General features: G+C 48.8%; 1 long non-coding RNA gene across 1 annotated transcript; it reads right to left on the reverse strand.

The window, feature by feature from the left end:
* On the reverse strand, positions 3188–12684 carry LOC110261007. The gene is made up of 2 exons (XR_002344690.1): positions 12070–12684; positions 3188–4588 (listed from the first exon to the last, which is right to left on the reverse strand). It is a non-coding gene; the product is annotated as an uncharacterized LOC110261007 (long non-coding RNA).

Here is a 12947-nt window from a genome sequence, read left to right on the forward strand (position 1 = left end):
AGGTCACATGGATTCCCTGAGAAAGTGATGAGTGAGCCTGAGCCAAGCCCTGAAGGGGTAAATAGGTGAAACCGGGAGGGTGGAAAAGAGTTGCAAGCAAAGGGAACAGCATCTGCAAAGGCCCAGCCTGTTTAATAACTAAGGAGTGTGATAGCTTCTGTTTTCCACCTAGAGCGGAGAGAGATAGGGGTGTTGAGGGTGGTGAGTGCTGTACCAGCAGGGACTGGAGGAAGCTGAGCTTTTAAACCACAGGAAGATTCTTGGTCTTTATTCAACAGCCAGTAAGCAGAGAATGATGCCGTTAGATGAATGTTTTTTTTTTTTTTTTTTTTTTTTTTTTTTTGTCTTTTTGCCATTTCTTGGGCCACTCCCGCGGCATATGGAGGTTCCCAGGCTAGGGGTCTAATCAGAGCTGTAGCTGCTGGCCTGCACCAGAGCCACAGCAACGCAGGATCCGAGCCATGTCTGCGACCTACACCGCAGGTCACAGCAACGCCGGATCGTTAGCCCACTGAGCAAGGGCAGGGGTCAAACCCTCAACCTCATGGTTCTTAGTCGTATTTGTTAACCACTGCGCCACGACGGGAACTCCAATGAATGTGTTTTTTGAAGGAGACTCTGGGACTGGTGGGTGGTGGGTTTTTTTTTTTTTTTTTTTTTTTTTTTTTGTCTTTTTGCCTTTTCTAGGGCCGCTCCCACGGCATATGGAGGTTCCCAGGCTAGAGGTCGAATTGGAGCTGTAGCCACTGATCTATCCGAACCACGTCTGTGACCTACACCACAGCTCACGGCAATGCCGGATCCTTAACCCACTGAGCAAGGCCAGGGATCAAACCCACAACCTCATGGTTTCTAGTCGGATTTGTTAACCACTGAGCCACGACAGGAACTCCCTGAGACTGGTGTTTTTGCAGTGTGCTACAAATAAGACATCCCCGATTCTCTGGTGGCTCAGTGGGTTAAGGATCCAGACTTGTCACTGCTTCGAACTCATGGGTTTGATCTCTGGTCTGGGGACTTTTATATGCCACAGGTGCAGCCAATAAAAATAATAATAATTAAAATTTGAGTAAATTAAAAAAAAAAATAGGGGTTCCCATCATAGTACAATGGGTTAAAAATCCGATTGCAGTGGCTCTGGTCAGTGCAGAGGTCTGGGTTTGATCCCCAGCCTGGGAACTTTCATATGCCATGGGGTGCAGTCGTAAAATTAAAAAATAAATAAAACTTGCTTTTATATGTAGAGCTGAGCCCTGAGAGAATATGGGAAATCTGGGCCCAAATTGCAGAACTTGCATCAAACCACAGTTGCCCCAGTGGAATTTGCTGATACCAGAGACCCTGAGCCTTGGGGTTTTTTTTTTTTTTTTTGCTTTTTAGGGCTAAACCCATGGCAGTTCCCAAGCTAGGGGTCTGATCAGAGCTGTAGCTGCTGGCCACAGCCACGCAGGATCCAAGCCATGTCTGCCACCTACAACCACAGCTCACGGCAGTGCCAGAACCTTAACCCACTGAGCAAGGCCAGGGATCGAACCCTCATCCTCATGGATACTAGTCCGGTTCCTTAACGGCTGAGCCACAAAGGGAACTCCCCGGGCCTTGTACTTTTAACAGCTGCTGGGCTTGGGCCAGCCCGTGTGAAGAGAAGCAGAGGCATCGAACCTGGTCCCTGGAACAGCTACATCCTCGGTGGAGGAACATGGCAGGAAAAAAAGCTGGTTGATACACCCAGGCGCACCTAGGAAACTTGTCCCTTAGGGCTTGGGCTCCGGGTGGAGGAACTTTTTCCTCAGGAAATTCTTAACCCCAGGCCTTTCTTCAGGCCTGATGGGGATTTGGATCCACCCTTGTGAAGCAGTCCAGGAAACCAAGCATAGACACCAACGGCAGGTAGCCTCTGGCCAAAGCCGGGAAATACGCCCTCACGTGGCCTCTTGTGGGATTACAGCAGATTAATAGCGACCCAGCCTCGGCTCACAGGTGACAAGTGCGGCGCACACGAGATGATAAAGTGATGAACTAGTATGAGCTGCTGGTTCCCTTCCTCAGATTTAACCTTGGAGAAACTGGAAGAAAAAAAGAAATCTGGATCTGAGGACCAACAAAATGTTGAGACGCGCTCAGGGACAAAGAGGTGCTCTGCCATAGTGTGCTGCTTCCTGTTTCCCTGTAACGAATGGCCCCAAACTCAGTGGCTTGAAACTACTGTTTTATTATGACCCACAGATGCTGGGGGTCCAGAGCTCCAGCACGGTTCAGCTGAAGACTCTCTGGCTCCTTGCGGGTCACTCAGGTATTCAGCTGGCAGGCGAGTTGGCCACGTGTAACCTAGGTGGCTGGACTCCACTGACTCAGAGGTTAGAACTGCCGACTCCAGTGACTAAAGGGTTAGAATTGCCGACTCCAGTGCCTGGATGTGGCCTCCTCCTAGAGCTTGAGCTTCTTCCTGACATGGCAGCCCCACAGTAATCAAATTCCTTACATAGCAGCTCAGGTCTCAACATATTTCATGGGCAAAGCAGAGGCACACAAGAGTCGGGCACCATCCCTTCTGTCAATTATTAGCAAGTTCTTGAAGTCTAGCCAAGATTCGGGGGCAGAGTAGGGGAAGGGTGACATCCACCTTTGATGGATGAGAGTATCGCCATTTGTGGATCTATTTTGAAGTCACCGCAAGTAGATGGGGAGTGGACTGTGGGAGAGCCTTTGACTTTTTTGGTTCGTCTCTTTCATGTTGCCTTGGGGTAACTGAGACAGAAGAGCAGCAGCCCCTCGGACCCTCTGGGGATTGTGAGGTCACATCAGGGGTGGTCCAGCTTCCTATTTTATTTGATGGGTTATAGCAACATCTTACTCTCATGATTTTGATGCTCAAATTGTCTCCGGTTTGGCCAGGAGGAGCTTTCTCAAGCTGGCTTCTATGTCCTTTTGACATTTCTCTACTCTTCTTTGAATGCTTTCCTGGTCTCCAGCACAAGATGATCTAGGCACACTTTGTGTCTTTCTCTGCCTCAGCCTGGGAATCAGCCGTCTCTGCAAGGGTCCCTGGTTCCTTTTAGTGGAAATGGTGTTTAGAAGCCAAGATGTGGGTGTTGGGTGTGCTCATTGCTCGTGAGGTGTTGCTGCTTCCAGGCCCTCTCAATACACAGACGTAGAAGAGACACAAAAACCAGGCAACAAACAAAAGAACGGTCTAACCTACATACCGAACATACATTTTATTTATTCATTTATTTATTTTGTCTTTTTAGGGCCACACCCACGGCATATGGAGGTTCCCAGGCTAGAGTGAACACAGATTTTAAAATCAACTCTTTTTAGAGCAGTTTTAGGTTTACAGCAAAAGTGAGCAAGACATAAAGAGAATTCCCCTGTGCCCCCATCTCTGCTCCTTACAGCCTCCACCCATTAGCAACATCCCTCCCCCCCACGGAGGGGCACATTTGTTACAGTCTAACCTGCATCCATGTTATTATTACCCAAAGCCTGGAGATTAGATGAACATTCACGCTTATTATACATTCTATAGGTTTGGACCAAGATATATATGATACGTATCTGCCAGTGAAGTGTCTTTTCAGACTAGTTTCCCTGCCCTAAAAATCCTCAGTGCTCTGCCTGTTCCCTCCCTTCCCCCAACCCCTGACCACAACAGATCTTTTTACTGCCTCCCCCGTTTTGCCTTTTCCAGAAGATGGTATAGTTGGAATCATGCAGTTCTTAGCCTTTCACTTAGCGATATGCATTTAAGGTTCCTCCAATGACTTCTGATGGCTGGATAGCTCATGTCCTTTTAGCACAGAATAACAGCCCGTTGCCTGGATGGACCACAGTTGTTCTATCCATTCACCTGCTGAAGGATATCTTGGCTGCCTCCACGTTTCAGCCTTTTTGCATTTAAAGCCAATAGATAGAAACTGCCTGTCCAGCGCTGCAGGGCAACGGGGAATCCTGGAGGAGGGACTGCGCAGTGTAACAGAACACACAAGACTTAGGTTTAGAAAGTGGGGGACCGGGAGGCACTCTGTGCTGCAGAACAAAGGCGCCGAGGCTTTAGTCCACACGACTTTTACTAAGGAAGGTGCCAAATGTAGAATCGTGGGCAGGAGCCAGCACAGGCGATGACGAAGCCACCTCTTTGTGAATCACGACCACACTCTTAGCACTGGTGCACACCTCTAGCTGCACATAGTGCAGCTGCTCACAGGCTAGCAGTTTATGCATCACGTCTTTGCAGCAGACCCTGCACTTTAGAACTCAGAGTCAGCAGGTGCTTGCCTTCCGCATGGTTCAGCTGTGCAGTGGTCTCCGACAAGAAACACCCGTGTGTGGGTTTCGCATAAATATACATCTTCGACTCCTTTGGATGAATACAAAGGACCGTGATTGTTGGCACGTACTTGCTGTATTTCTTTCTAGTCCAAATCCAACCTCACAGGTTTGCTCTAGTTTTCTCTAAAAGGGACTGTTGGATGTCTACCTCCTATGAGGTGGAAAGAAGGGATGAGGATACGACAGCAGCAGGGCTTGGGAAGAGGGACACACACGGATGGGTGGCGAAGGTCTCAGCAGTCCTGAGAAAAATAACCTAGAAGAGATGGACAGCTGAGAACCGGCCAATTTCAGCAGCAAAATGTCCTCAAGTTACAGGGGTTTTTTTAAACAGCACATTTTATTAACTGGAATATAACACTATAGTGCTTTGTTTTCATGTATGTGTGTGTGTGTGTGTGTGTGTGTGTGTGTGTGTGTGTGTGTGCATGCGTGTGTATATTTATATATATTTTGGCCACATTTCCTAGGCCAGAGATGGAACCTGCGCCACAGCAGTGACCCAAGCTGCTGCAGTGACCATGCTGGAGCCTTAACCCGCTGGGCCACAGGAGAACTCCTGCAGGAGTTATTTGAAAGAGCTACAGTGGCAGGGAGAAGGAAGAAATAGGATGAATTGATTTTTTTTTAAATCGAAGTATACTTGATTTATGGTGTTGTCTCAATTTTAATATCTGCTGTACAGCAAAATCATTCGGTTTTATATATATATATATATATATATATATACGCATTCTTTTTAAAAGTATTCTTCTTCACTATGGTTTATCACCGGACCCTGACTATAGTTCCCTGTGCTCTGCAGGAGGCCCTTGTCGTTTGTCGCCTCCACGTATCATAGCTCACATCCGCTCGCCCTGGCCTCCCACACCATCCCTGCCCCAACCCCTTCCCCTTCGGCAACCACCAGTCTGTTCTCCTTATAAGATGAGTTGACTGAAAGTCTGTTTAAGGAGTGCCTGTCTTGGCTCAGTGGTTAATGAATCCGACTAGTATCCATGAGGACATGGGTTCGATCCCTGGCCTCGCTCAGTGGGTTGAGGATCCAGCATTGCCGGGAGCTCTGGTGTAGGTGGCAGATGCAGCTCAGATCCCAAGTTGCTGAGCCTGGGGCATAGGTCAGCAGCTACAGCTCCGATTCGACCCCTAGCCTGGGAACTTCCATATGCCTAAAAAGACAAAAGACAAAAAAAAAAAAAAAAAAAAGGAAGTCTGTTTAAGAAGCAGCCAGGTCCCCCATAGCCCCTCCTATATGCACATAAAGCAACAGCAACTCCTGTGTTCTGGGAAAAGCTTTGGCGATTTCTCCTGCGAGTGGGAGGTGGAGGGGGAAGGGAGAATAAGAGAGAAAATATTCAGCCTGGGATGAGGTATCCGCGCATTGTGGAAATGGGCATTGAGAGAATAAATGTGGAGTTCCCTTCGTGGCTCAGTGGTTAACAAATCCAACTAGGAATCATGAGGTTGCGGGTTTGATCCCTGGCCTCACTCAGTGAGTTAAGGATCCGGCGTTGCTGTGGCTGTGGTGAGGGCCGGCAGCTACAGCTCCGATTAGACCCCTAGCCTGGAAACCTGCCACGGGTGCGGCCCTAGAAAAGGCAAAAAGACAAAAAAAAAAAAAAAAAAAAAAAAAAAGAGAGAGAGAGAGAGAGAGAATGTACAGTCTTTCTGCACCTGACCTCAGAGACAGGGAGACACAGAAATGCAAGCTTCCTATTAGAGTTGCCCCTCCTGGAGCTGGGCCAGTGACACCCCCTCCCTCCCCCGCAAACTCCCTGTGAAAGTGCCCGCTTCCTTCCGATGGCAAACACAGCATCAGCAACGGATTTTATCTTTGCCCATCTGATAGCTGAAAAATGGTGCTTGGGGTAGCTCTAAATGGCCGGAAATGAAATGAAAGCCACAACGAGACAGCATTGCCCACCTATCAGATTGGCAGCATTTTGGAAATCTAACAATACCGATTGTTGGTGTGGAGGCGAAACAACAGCCCTCTTACACCCGGGGGTGAAAATGTACTCGGTCAGGACTGTCCTGGGAGGCAGCTGAACCTGTGCCTGGTGAGGCTGGTCATGTACCCACCCCACGCCCCCCAGCACGTGCTCTTTATGCATAGAGACACTGGTAATTAACGGAAGAATGAAGATACACATTGTGCCATGTGGGTAGAATTGAATGCTATACAGCAGGGGACAGGACTTTTCTAAAGGGAGAATCCCGCAACTTCTTTTTTTTTCTTTCTAGGGCCGCACCCACAGCCTATGGAAGTTCCCAGGCCAGGGGTCGAATTGGAGCTGTAGCTGTAACTGCTGAGCCACGACAGGAACGCCTCCCCACAACTTACCATCAGAAAACCACAGCAGGCTGCAGCCTACATTCGGGATGTTATCCTTCATCTAACGTTAAGTAACAAGCACATGACTGTTGGGGATGGCTGGGTTTATAAGCAAGTACCGTATAAATTTAATGGAAAGTGGGAGCAGTAAAATAGCCCCCAATTGCAGTATCGGTGGCTTCTGGTGGGCAAGGAGAAGGGTGTTATCAGGGAGGCGTAATTAGCAGTTTTCCCCTAAATTGATGACACTGTGCTCTTGAACTGAATGGTCAAGACAGGGATGTTTGGGGGAGGTCCCTCGTGGCTCAGTGGGTTAAGGATCTGGCACTGTCACGGCTGTGGTGCAGGGTTAATCCCTGGCCCGGAAACCTCAGCATGTCGCGATCATGGCCAAAAAAAAAAAAAAAAAGACAGGTGTTCATTGTTCCTTGTAATATTTGCACATCTTAAATATTTCAGAAGGCAAATCAGAAATGAGTGTAGGTGTCCCAGGCAGAGGGGGGCAGCAGGGATAAAGGGCCTGAGGCAGGAGCCTGGCATACTACGTGCAAAGACCTGGGGGCGAAGTGTGATGGAACAGTCAACAGGGCCAGACCAGACTGGGGGCCCCCATAAGAACGGGGTTTCTGGGAGTTCCTGTCATGGCTCAGTGGAAACGAATCTGACTAGCACCCGTGAGGACACAGGTTCGATCCCTGGCCTCGCTCAGTGGCTTAAGGATCAAGCATTGCAGTGAGCTGTGGTGTAGGTTGCAGATGCGGCTTGGATCTGGTGTTGCTGTGGCTGTGGTATAGGCTAGCTCCGATTTGACTCTTAGCCTAGGAACCTCCATATGCTGCACATGCGGCCCTAAAAAGACAAAGAAAAAGAAAATAAAAACCAAAGAATTGGGTTCCTTTCTCCTAAGAGCAACCGGACATCAAAAAAGAACTTAAGCAGTAAGTTACGTAATCAGATTTGTACTTTGAAACAATCGTATCAGCTACTAGCTGAAGAAACAAGACTGGGCTCAGCGAGCCCAGTTAGGAGTGGTGACAAATTGAAATGATATGAGGTAATTGAAGTTCAAGTGTACACAAATGGAGTCAGACACCTCTCTGCACCACTGAGAACTTGAACTTCCTTTAACTGTACCCGATCCAAGGACACTCCCAGCCGTAATCAGAGCCACACCTGCCAACTGCAGCCTCCTGGTCTCAAGGTCTCCCCTTGTTACCAAGCAACCACTTCAGACCCCAATCTAATCCATATTTAATAAGCACCCTTCTTGCCAGCTCCAGTTATAATCCTTAAGAAACAACTCATGGAACCAGCTGTAACCTTGTAGTTTTTGCCTTTATGAGCCTCTCCTGCTTTGTAGTCTGGCAGAAAACAATTCAAGTGCTCCTTGCATCTGAGTCTCCTGGGCTGCAAGCTGAAATCTCGGCTGCCTCTGTACACTGAGACCAAAGAGAAAAGCCGGCAGAGTTGGAGGAAACAGAAGAAGGAGCTTAATTGCCAGGCAAAGAGGGGAACCCAGCAGGCTAGCGCCCCAAGGACTGGCCCCCCGGAGGGGGTATTGAGGAGTCATGGTCTTCAAGGAGCAGGGCGTGGTCAGCTCAGGGACACTGTCCTGATTGGTGGGTGCTGAGGTCATTGGGTGTCGGGGGCATCAACCTTCTGGTTCCAACTGGTCTGGGGTCTATGTGCTTGTGGGCAGCATCCAGTTAACTTCATCCACCCAGTGGGGGTTTCAGCACCTGCTGAACAGCTCCAAGGACATGGCTCAGAATATCTTCTTGAGGAAGAACGAAAGATCCTTGGTCCTTCGTCAAATGACTAAACTGTTATTATTTTGTTTTGCCTGCTTTTGTTTTTCTCTGGAATTCCTCACTTCTCTGATTAAATGGAATCTTTGACTAAGGTTTTTCTGTAGACAAAAGGCAGGTGGAGGACATGCGCGGAGGTCCGTTCTGGAAAGGCCTCCATAGGGTCCTGCTCAGTGACACTAACAAGCCCCCGATAAACACCTTTTTATTTCCGCTGGGGCTTTGTTTCTGAACTCTTGGTTAGCAGGAGGCTCGTGTAAGGGTCTCGATGAGGCAGCATGGTAGCATGCACCACCTGCCCAACTTGTGAGGACGAGACAGATGGAGGCAAGTGGATGGAGTCTAGGGGACTCCATCTGGAGGGATCCCGGTGTGGCTCAGTTGGTTAGGAACCCGACTAGCATCCATGAGGACTCAAGTTCAATCCCTGGCCTCGCTCAGTGGGTTAAGGATCCGGTCTTGCCAAGAGCTGTGGTTCGGGATCCGATGTGGCTCGGATCCCTCATTGCTGTGGCTGTGGTGTAGGCCAACGGCTGCAGCTCCAATTCGAACCCTAGCCTGGGAACCGCCATATGCCACAGGTGCGGCCCAAGAGAAAAAAAAAAAATGAAAAAATAAAAGGCCTTCTAGAAAGAAATCGACAGACCTGCTCTGGGTGGTGGAGGGAAGAATAGGTCAAGGCTGGCTCCTGGCTTTCTGGCTTGGGCCCCAGCGTGGATGCAGGTATGGACAGGACAGTTTCCTATTGTCACTGTGGTAAAGTCCCACAGACTTAATAGCTTAAAGCAACACAGATGTATGATCTTGCCTTTCTGGAAATCAGAAGTCCTAAAATCAGGGTATCAGCAGGACTGGATTCCCTATGGAGGCGCCTAGGGAGAATCCGTCTCCTCGCCTTTTCCAGCTTCAGGGGGCTGCCTGCAATCGCCGGCTCCTGGCCCCACTGGCCCCATCCTCCCCCCGCACAACCCACTGACCTTCAGATCTTTCTCTGCTGAGGTTGTCACTGTGCCTCCTCTCTGTCTCTCTCTCTCTCTTTTTTTTTTTTTTTTTTTTTGGTCTTTTTAGGGCTGCACCCGCAGCATATGGAAGTTCCCAGGCTAGGGGTTGAATCGGAGCTGCAGCTGCTGGCCTACACCACAGCCACACAGGATCCGAGCCTATGTGTTGACCTACACCACAGCTCACGGCAACGCTGGATCCTTAACACACAGAGCGGGGCCAGGGATCGAATCTGCACCCTCGTGGGGGTTTGTTACTAGTCGGTTTGTTACCGCTGAACCACATCGGGAACTCCCCTCCTTTCTTCTGTCCAGTCTCCTGCCTCCCCTTCATAAGAATACCTGTGATCACATCTGGAGCCCATCTGGATAGTCCAGGATGACTCCCCTCCTCAAGACTCTTATTTCATTTAGTCACTGCTTCTAAAGCCCCCCCTTGGCCATTTAAGGTAACCTGGGAATTCCAAGGCTGAGTGAGACATGGAGGTCACTAGGCAGCACAGTTCGGCCCACATGCCCCGAACCAAGGAGCTGAGTCAAGGGCACAAGCCATGCCGGGGGCTGAGTGCCCGGCTTGGTGGAAGACCTCAGGGCCTCGGAGGTGGCCCTGGATCTCTGCTGGGTCTAACTCTGGCTAAGTCCTTGGCCTCTTCGAGACCGAGGGAAGAATGGTGGTGGCTGAGACCAGGTCACTTCCTGCTTCAGCAGGTGGTGCAGCTCTGCGGTTAAGGCAGGGCCTCCGGAGCCAGCTTGGCCTGGGTTCCTGTCTCAGCTTTGCACCTCTGAGCTGTGTGACTTTGGGAAAATTGCTTCCCGGTGCAGGAATGTCCTTATCTAGTGTGAAAGACCGACTTGGGTCTTCTCAGAAGTCATGTATTGAGACCCTAATCGCTGGTACCTCAGAATGTGACCTATTTGGAGATAGAGGTCTAGCTTTTATTTTTATTTTTGTCTTAATGGCCACACCCACAGCCTATGGAAGTTCCATCTGAGCCGCAGCTGCAGCTGCAGCGCCAGACCCATAAACCCCCTGCACCAGGCCAGGGATCAAACCCTCCACAGCAACCCGAAAGCACTGCAGTTAGGTTCTTGACCCACTGCGCCATAGCAGGAACTCTGGGAGACAGAGCTTTTAAAGAGGTGATTAGGTTAAAAGAGGCCATTCGGGTGAGTCCTAATCCAATTGCTACCCACTAAGAAGAGGAAATTCTCGGACACAAAGAGCAGCCCCAGGCATGTGCAGAGGAGAGACCCTGTAAGGACACCCCGAGAAGGCGGCCAGCTGCAAGCCAGGAAGGGAGGCCTCCAGGGAAAGCAAACCTGCCAGCAGCTTGATCTTGGACTTCTAGCCCCTTGGAATCGTGAGAAAACAAATGGCTCCTGTCTAAGCAACCCAGTCTGTGGTAGTTGGTTATGGCAGCCCCACCAAGTGGTACAGCTCTTAAGCCAGGATGAGACCCTTAGCTGGTTCCTAGGGTTGTCGTGGTGAGGGGCTTGCAGATGGGCTGTCGCTCAGGGCACTCAGTGCACTAGGTGTTGGGAATGCAGTAATGAGCCAGGCGGACGGTTGGGGTTGTGTATTGCTGCACAACAAAGTGCCCTGAAACCTGGCGGCTTGAAACAACAGCGCTGTTCGCGGGCTGGACTATTCACTGGGCTCAGCCAGGTGGTTCTTCAGCTCCTAAGGGGTGACAGCTGAGGCTGCAGTCATTCAGGTGCTGAAAGGGACTTTTTTTTTTTTTTTTTTTTTTTTTTTTGCTTTTTAGGGCCACATCCGCAGCATAGAGAAGTTCCCAGGCGAGGGGTCGAATCGGAGCTGCAGCTGCCAGCCTACACCACAGCCACAGCAACACGGGATCAGACCCACATCTTCGACCTACAGCGCAGCTCATGACAACACCGGATCCTTAACCCACTGAGTGAGGCCAGGGCTCCAACCCGAGTCCTCCTGGATACTAGTCAGATTTGTTTCCACGGAGCCACAAAGGGAACTCCGACTTTCTTTTTTTTTAATTAAAAAGATTTTGGGGGTCGTGCCCATGCCACACACAAGTTCTGGGGCCAGGGATTGACCCGTGCCAGAGCAGTGATGCTGGATCTGTAACCTGCTGATCCACCAGGGGATTCCGGGTTGCTGAAATAGACTTTATTGATTAATGGATTATTTTTATTAGAGTATAGTTGATGAACAGTGTTGGTGTCGATTTCTGCTGTACGTACAGCGACCTAGGCATACATCTACATTACATTATTTACCATCTTCCAGCATGTTATTATTTTCCTTAGGGCAAGAAGTAGATTTAGGAGTTCCTGTCGTGGCTCGATGGTTAACGAATCCAAATAGGAACGATGAGGTTGCGGGTTCGATCCCTGGCCTTGCTCAGTGGGTTAAGGATCCGGTGTTGCCGGGAGCTGTGGTGTAGGTTGCAGACCCGGCTAGGATCCCGTGTGGCTGTGGCTCTGGCATAGGCTGGCGGCTACAGCTCCACTTTGACCCCTGGCCTGGGAACCTCCATATGCCGTGGGCAGCGGACCTAGAAAAGGCAAACAAACAAATAAACAAAAAACCAAATAAAAGTCAAAATAGACTCACTGTGGCCAAGCATCCAAAACAGAGCTGGGTGGCCGTTGTGGATGTAGTTTCCGGCACATTCATGTATGACTCCTTTTGTCCTTAGTCTTTGGTTCCACCTCTGTCACCAAATCTGTTAAATAACAGAAATTCAACTGAGTAAATTTAAAGATCAAATTGGCTTTTAGGCAATGCTTCATAAATTGGATAACAGAAAGGAGCTCCACTGAGCTGTGGAAAAGGAAGGTTTTCTAAAGACAAATGAAGAATGTGTTGTTTCAGTCAAGGCCACCTTCCTAAGGGAAATGGAAGGGCTTATTGGGAGGATTATCTCACTGTACTGAGGAGGTGATTCTAGGTTGAATGGCTAAAGGTTAAATTCCAGAAGGTTAAAACTGCAGTTAGGTTATTTATTAAATTTTGTTTTTCTGACCAGGCTGTTAGCACGAGTGACTGCACTGGGGACCTGTTATCTGCCTTTTATCAGGGATGATGAAATATTTCTGAAAATGGATAGTGGTGAAAATTTGCACAATATTTGGAATTATTGATGAATTACACATCCACTTAAAGGTTAAAATGGTAAAATCTGGGGTTCTTTGGTGACCTAGCAGTTAAGGATTTGGCATTGTCCACGCTGTAGCTTGGGTTTCATCCCTGGCCCAACAACTTCCACGTGACACAGGCATGGCTTTAAAAAAATAAATAAAGGTAAAATTTATGTTGCATATATTCTACCACATGAATTTATTATTAAGTAACAATTGTATCGTATAATAATAACTCTAATTCATTATCACCTAATTATAATTTATTATTAAATAATAATTACAATACGTTATTGTTAAACAACCAAAAGTAAAGCAGGGGGGAGAAAGAAGAATGTGCAAAGGGGGAAG

This window comes from Sus scrofa, chromosome 6, assembly GCF_000003025.6.
Source record: "Sus scrofa isolate TJ Tabasco breed Duroc chromosome 6, Sscrofa11.1, whole genome shotgun sequence".
Lineage (NCBI taxonomy): Eukaryota > Metazoa > Chordata > Mammalia > Artiodactyla > Suidae > Sus > Sus scrofa.